This window comes from Macaca mulatta, chromosome 8 (genome assembly GCF_049350105.2).
Source record: "Macaca mulatta isolate MMU2019108-1 chromosome 8, T2T-MMU8v2.0, whole genome shotgun sequence".
In the NCBI taxonomy this organism is placed as follows: domain Eukaryota; kingdom Metazoa; phylum Chordata; class Mammalia; order Primates; family Cercopithecidae; genus Macaca; species Macaca mulatta.
The window spans coordinates 20,004,157-20,011,807 of record NC_133413.1 but is presented as its reverse complement, the minus strand read 5'-3'; positions in this window follow the sequence as shown (position 1 = coordinate 20,011,807).

Sequence of the window (7,651 nt, the reverse complement as noted above, 5' to 3'; positions counted from 1 at the left end):
CAGAACCCCTGACCTCAGGTGATCCACCGCTTCAGCCTCCCAAAGTGCTGGGATCACAGATGTGAGCCACTATGCCTGGCCTGTAATTCTTATTGCAGAGATCTTTTACCTTTCTCCTTAGTTGTATTCCTAGGTATGTTTTCCTTTTTGTGGTGATTGTGAATGGGATTGTGTTCCTCATTTGGCTCTGGGCTTGTTTTCTGTTGGTGAATAGGAATGCTACTACTTTTTGTATATTGATTTTGTATGCTGAGACTTTGCTGAAGTTTTTTTAAATCAGCTTAAGGAGTTTTGGGGCTGAGACTGTGGGGTTTTCTAGATATGGAATTGTGGCATCTGCAAACAGGCACTTTTTCTCTTTCTATTTGGATGCCTTTTATCTCTTTCTCATGCCTTGGTGCTCTGGCTAAGACTTCCAGTACTATGTTGAATAGGAATGGTGAGAGTGGGCATCCTTGTCTTGTTCTGGTTTTCAAGGGGAATGCTTCCAGCTTTTGCCCAACCCATATGATGTTGATTGTGAGTTTGTCATAGATAGTTCTTATTATTTAAAGGTGTGTTCCTTCAATGCCTAGATTGTTGAGGGTTTTAAACATGAATGGATGCTGAATTTTATCAAAAGCCTTTTCTGCATCTACTGAGATAATCATGTGGTTTATGTTTTCAGTTCTGTTTATGTGATTAACCACATTTATTGATTTGCATATGTCGAAGCAACCTTGCATCCCTGGAATAGAGCCTACTTGATTATGGTAGATTAGCTTTTTGATGTGTTGCTGGATTTGGTTTGCTAGTGAGGATTTAGTGAGGATCTTTGCATCTATGTTCATCAAGGATATTGGTATAATGTTTTCTGTATGGGTGTCATTGCACATGAGATGGGTCTCTTGAAGACAGCATACAGTTGGGTCTTGCTCTTTTATCCAGGTTGCCATTCTGTGCCTTTTAATTGGGGGCAATTAGCCCATTTACATTCAAGGTTAATATTGACATGCGTGGATTTGATCCTGTTGTGTTGTTAGCTGGTTATTATGGAGACTTGATTGTGTGGTTGCTTTATAGTGTCATTGGTCTATGTACTTAACTGTTTTTATGTGGCTGTTAATGGTCTTTCCTTTCCATATTTAGCACTCCCCTTAGGACCTCTTGTAAAGCGGGTCTGAAGGTAATGAATTCCCTTAGCATTTGCTTGTCTGAAAAGTATCTTATTTCTCCTTTGCTTATGAATCTTAGTTTGGCCAGATATGAAATCCTTGGTTGGAATTTCTTCTTTTTAAAGAATGGTGAATATACGCTCCCAATCTCTTCTGGCTTGTAGGGTTTCTGTCAGAAGATCTGCTTTTAGCCTGATGGGGTTCCCTGTGTAGACAACCTGTCCTTTCTGTCTAGCTATCTTTAATATTTTTTTTCTTGTTGACCTTGGAGAATCTGATGACTGTGTGTCTTGGGAATAGTTGTCTTGTACAGTACTTCACAAAGGTTCTCTGCGTTTTTTGAATTTGAATGTTGGCCTCTCTAGTGAGGTTGGGGAAATTTTGGGGGCCGGTATTGTGAAATATGTTTTCCCAAGTAGCTTGTTTTACCTCCCACTCTTTCAGAGATGCCATTGGGTCATAGATTTGGTCTCTACATTATCCTATATTTCTCCAAGGTTTTTTTTTTTTTCATTCTTTTTTCTTTATTTTTGTCTGAGTTAGTTTGGAGAACCAGTTTTGAGCTCTGAGATTCTTTCTTCAGCTTGGTCTATTCTGCTGTTAATAATTGCAATTATATTAGGAAATTCTTGTAGTGTGTTTTTCAGCTCTATCAGAATAGTTTGTTTTTTTCTTAAAATGCCTATTTTAATCTTCAGCTCTTGTATCATTTTTTGTTGTAATCCTTATATTCCTTAAATTGGATTTGACTTCCTCCTGAATCTCGATAATCTTTGTTCCTATTCATATTCTGAATTTTACCTTGGTAGTTTCAGCCACTTCAGCTGGGGAAGTAGTACAGTCATTTAGAGAAAGAAGACACTCTGTCTTTTTTAGTTGCCAAAGTTCTTGTGCTGGTCCTTTCTATTTGTGTGGCTTTAACTCTAGTGTAATTTGAGTATAGTCAGTTAACTTCCTTTCTGCCCATTTTCAGAGGACTAAAGCTTTGTCCTAGGTCTTTATTTGTAGCTGAATTCTTGTCCTTGATTTCACAGAATGGTATATTAGCAAAGTTTTTTTGATGTTGAAGTTTGGGCCGTGATCCAGTAGATGGTGCTTAAGTGTAATGTCCAGTAGGTAGGCTCTTGCTCAGCCTCATGGCTCCTGTCTATTTCCTCACATTTGCAGCCATGTTCCTTCTCAGTGTTTTGAAAGTGTGGATTCCTTTCCCACTCAACTTCTGGATGGAGATCCGGGCTTGGCACTCCTGGGCTACATATCACAGCCCTAGGGAAAGCTCAGGCTTTATGTTTTCTCCCCAGCTTGGAGGCAGCAGGGGAAGGGACCTTGGTAGTGGCAATGGGCAGGGGCCTTTTACTTGTCTCTTGTGGCTTCACCCCAGAGAAGCACAGAGCCGCTACTAGTTGAAGTGATCAGCCGGGGCTGTGGTGTGTGTTGTGACACCATGCTGGGGGGCCTTCCCTTGTGATGAACAGGAGGCAGGGGGCTCACAGGGAAGACAGACTGGCCTCTTCTCTCCTGCAGTGTGCTGGAGATGTAAGTAAAGTACTCGGGGTCTTTGTTCCTTCCCCAGTTTGAGGGCAGCAAGTGTAGTACCACTGCAGTAGCAGTGGCAGAGGGGCTTTCAGTTGCCTCTAGGAACTTCACCCCAAAGAAATGCAGAGCTGCTGCCAAAGGGAACATTGAGCCAAGGGTGGGTTGGCTGCATTGTGAGCCCGAGCCAGGGGTCCTATTTGAAGGGCAGGTGTTGGAGTCCCAGTGTTTGAAGAGAAACTGGGCTTCTCTCTGTATGGTGACTGTGGTGTGCTGGAGGCATGAGTAATGATCTTAGGGTCTTTATTCCTTCCCCAGTCTGAGGGGAAGTGGCAGTGGCAGTGGCAGAGTGGCTGTCAGTTTTCTCTGGAAGCTCCACCCCAAGGAGACAAAGAGCCACTAGCAGTGGGAATCCTCAGTCAGGGCTGGAGTGGCTGCTCTGCACTTCCACGTTGGGGACCCTGCCTGGTGATGAGTAGGGTGTGGGGGCTCACAAGGAAGAGAGACAGCACTCCTCTCCATATGGTGGCTGCAGTGTGCTGGAGGTGCCAGTGACATGACCAGGCCCTTTGTTCCTTCCCCAGCCTGAGGGTAATAAGGGCAGTACCATTGCAGCTGTGATGGCCAAGGGGCTGTGGGTTGTCTCTGAGATTTCCTCCCCAAAGAAACGTAGAGCCGCTGATGACTGAAGTGTTCAGGCAGGGCAGGGTAGTTGTACTGGGGCCCCAGGTCGAGAAGCCTGCTCAGTGAGAAGAAACGGCCAGGGACCCATGTGGAGAACAGTCCAGCCACTTTTCTGTAAGCTGTGCTACACTGAGGGCCCATGTTAGTCCTTAATCACTTTGCTCTTTCCCAAGACTGAGGGCAGCAGGATTGAGGGCTGTGGAGCAGTAAAACCGGTGGGTCCACCTGTTCCCTCTGGGAGCTCTGTCCCAGGAAAGTGTAAGGCTGCTACCGACCTGAGAGCTCAAGTAGGGCTGGGGTGGTCATGCTAGAATCCAAGGCCAGTGCACTTTGTCTGGATAGGTCCAGTGGAGGCAAAGCCTGCAGTACATCTGTTCATCAGCCCTATGGATTCAGCTTCTATCTTGGGGTCATGCAAGGGAGCCTAGCCTCCCCTACTACTAGAGCTGCAGCCAGTGGTGCCAGGGTGCCCAGGGGTCCAAGGGACCAGGAATCCACCTGTATTAGTCCATTCTCATGCTGCTGATAAAGGCATACCCGAGATGGGTAATTTATAAATAAAAGGAGGTTTAATGAACTCACAGTTCCACGTGGTTGGGGAGGTCTCACGACCATGGCATCAGGAAGGTAAGGGAAGAACAAAGGCACGTCTTACAAGGCCACAGGCAAAGAGAAAATGACCGCCAAGTGAAAGGGGTTTCCCATTATAAAGTTATCAGATCTCATGAGATTTATTCACTACCATGAGAACAGTATGGGGGAAACTGCCCCCATGATGCAATTATCTCCCACTGGGTCCCTCCCACGATATGTGGGTATCATGGGAGCTACAATTCGAGATGGGATTTGGATGGAGATGGCCAAATCATATCACCACCTGAGCCTGAGTGGTGGCTCTGCCCACACTCCATGTAGCTCTCTGTTTTAGTTTGGAGGCCCTGGTCGAGGGGGCAATAGGGATCTTTTGAGCCCAGGCTTATAAAGGTGTGTGGCAGAAGTGTGGGTCACCAGAGGCTATTACTAACTCACCATTTCCCCATGGTGAGGAGCCTACCCCGACCCTGTGCCAGTCTTGGGTGGACAGCTGCCCTGTCTCCCTCCAATACCTTCTCTGTAGGTCACATTGCTTCCTTGATGAATTCCAACATGTACACCTGGCTAATCCAGCTGAGGAGCTAGTGTTGACTAGTTTCTCTCCATGAAAGAGGTATATACTAGCTGCTTCTAGTCAACCATCTTAAACAATTTGTTCAATTTGTATAGTTTTGATACCCACCAGTGGAAGTATAAGTCTGAGACTTAATTTAGGATTTGATTTTGAGGATGTTTGTCAAAGATGTTAAAAGGCTCAAAACATTTGATTAAATCAGAACTACATGTTATTATAAAATAATAATTCATTTAACCAGAATGATAATGAAAAGGCTTTAAACACAGTACAGGTAGTTATATGGTTATAAAAACCTTAACCCTTTTAAAGGTTAGTGATATGGTTTGGCTGTGTCCCCACCCAAATCTCATCCTGAATTGTAGCTCCTATAATTCCCACATGTTGTAGGAGGGACCCAGTGAGAGATAATTGAATCATGGGGCTGTTTCCCCCATACTGTTCTTGTGATAGTGAATAAGTCTCACAAGATCTGATGGTTTTATAAGGAGAAACCCCTTTTGTTTGGCTCTCATTCTCTCTCATCTGCTGCCATGTAAGATGTGCCTTTTGCCTTCCACCATGATTGTGAGGCCTCCCCAGCCACGTGGAATTGTAAGTCCATTAAACCACTTTTTCTTTATAAATTACCCAGTCTTGGGTGTGTCTTTACCAGCAGTGTAAAAATGGACTATTACAGTTAGTTTTTCTATGTAATTTTTAAAATCTAATAAAAATAACACAGAAGTGATCCTTATAAAAAGTGAAATCTTTGTTTCTTTAGGCTAATTACCAGAAAGATAAACAAAACCTCCTGCAATATGACTGGTTTTCCTTACGGAAAGTCCATTTAGATAACTTGAAAATCAAACCTGCTGAAAAGAGAATTTGAATTAATCACACGAAGGAAGAATGTGCCCATAGTCATAAGTGAACTCTGTATGGTAGAGGAAATGAGAAACTAAACCACTGTCACCTTGAGCAGGGAAATGTGACTCTTAGCAACAGCATGGGTCATTTCCTGGTTATATCAAACACCTTAAACACATGCTAGAAAATGGTCTCCCACAATGAAAGCCTCATTTCAGTCTTAGAAATGAAAGTTCCTTTGGCTTTCTGCCCTCTTATTTACCGGTCCAATTTTCCCTCAAAGCTGGCCATACAAACTGGAATCTCCCTTGCCCAAGGAAGGCCCTAGAAATCAGAACCCCTTTTTCTCAAAACCAGCCATGAAGCCTAAAAATATTACTTAACTTTCTCTCTACTTTTCTGTGTAAGAACTGGCCATAAAAATTATATGACCTACCTTCTTGGACTGTAGGTTGTAAGATCCCCATGCCCTCAGTAGGAAGGGGTACGTGCTCTGAGAGGTCAAGAGGGATCTAGACAGACAGGCCTTGCTGGGTTTCCCCAGTCTCTTAGCATTAGGTTATGCCTTTTAGCTCAATCATATTTTTACATCTGCCCATACCTTGTTGCACCTAAGCATAAGATGGACAGCTTCCCCCTTGTGTTTGAATCTTTATTCTGAAGACTCCAGCATACACACTCCAAACAAATCTGCATGCCTTCTCTTCAACTAATCTATCTTTTTTGAGCTGAATTTTCAGTGATCCTTCAGAGGTCCCCTAGCCCCTACTGATATTAAGAAAACCCAAGAGTACAGAATTAGGTTATAATGGAAAGAAATATTGCTTTGTTTTGAAGCTTTCTTTTGTAACAGGACCCAATTGGAGACACTGGTTATTTTGTCAAGGCTTTGACTGGAATGGCATAATTTTAAGAAATTGAGATTTGTTTATGAAACTGACAGAAGCCTTTTGGATAACACTGTCCCCATACCTTGTTCTTACAGTTTATTTACAGGTTCCTTTGCAGGTTTCTGAGTAAAGAATGTCACTTTCTGACAGGCATAGGCCCTGATGGTTGAATGTCATCAGGCACGAAGGTTGTTGAAGGCCTGGCTTGAACTACAATCCAGAAGGATCTGTAGATTGCCACTGCAATCTGAAGATGCCTCAGAGACACAGGAAAAACTAATCTGTAGATGGGTTACTCCAGACAGTAACCTTTGCTTCTGTTCTCTTTCTATAGAAATGCCACTTATTAGAAAGCTAATTACCTACACCATATATAGAGGCCTAGCGCATCTGCAGTGCCACCTCCTGGAATAGGACATGACTGTTTAACTGAACTGACCTCTTCTCAGTACTAAAAAACTTACTGAAAACAGATATAAGAGGATCTATTTAAATGTGCTTTTTTTCTATTATTCCAAATTTGTTTTTCCATTCCTTTTTCTATCTGTATTTCAATACCTCTAACCCAAATCTCTCCAAAGCTATCAGCTTGGCTTTTTGTATGTGACACTTGTTTAAAGTTTCAAAGTGGTGACTGAAGAAAATCAAAATATTTTACCACTAAATACATTTCTTTGACACATTTCAAAATGGCTGCTGCTTGGCCAGTAGGCGGAAGTGGCGTTGCAAAGCTGTCTTAAGTGGGGAAAATTTGCATCAGTGGAGAATGTCCATTAATGCACCCATGCCCCACTCCCCTACATATGCCCTTCCTTAGATGCAGGAGAGATTGAGAATCTGACAACTTTAAAGATGTGAAAAGAAACATTTACCATCAATTCACGTTAAGGGGTGTTCGTTCCATTTACATAAAGAGGCCACCTTTGCTAGCCAAGCTGCTTCTTTCTGTCTCTCTTAACCCGTGTTGCAACTAAACCTAATTTACCTGTTTCTGACCATGCACTGAGTCTGCATTCTTTACTGTGGTCTCAGAGAATATATCAGTTTCTGTAAATCATTCGGAAGTTGGTCTTCATCCTGAAGTTTCTTGTGTGTATAAGTTAACAAATCAATATGCCTTTTCTCCTGTTAATCATGCCAAGAGCCTCCTAAAGTGTGGCCCCCATACAAGCTATACATTGTTTGGCCCCAAAATGGTGGGACATGTCAAAGTGGGGGAGCTACAAATCATAGGTAGATTCAGAGATTTTCTTATTGGAAATTGATTGAAAGAGTTAAGCCTTGTCTAAAGGCTCACAGTCAGAAGGAAGAAATGCTTGTGTTAAGATAAGGCGAGTTGTAGAAGCCATGGTTCTTTTTATATAAATGAAACC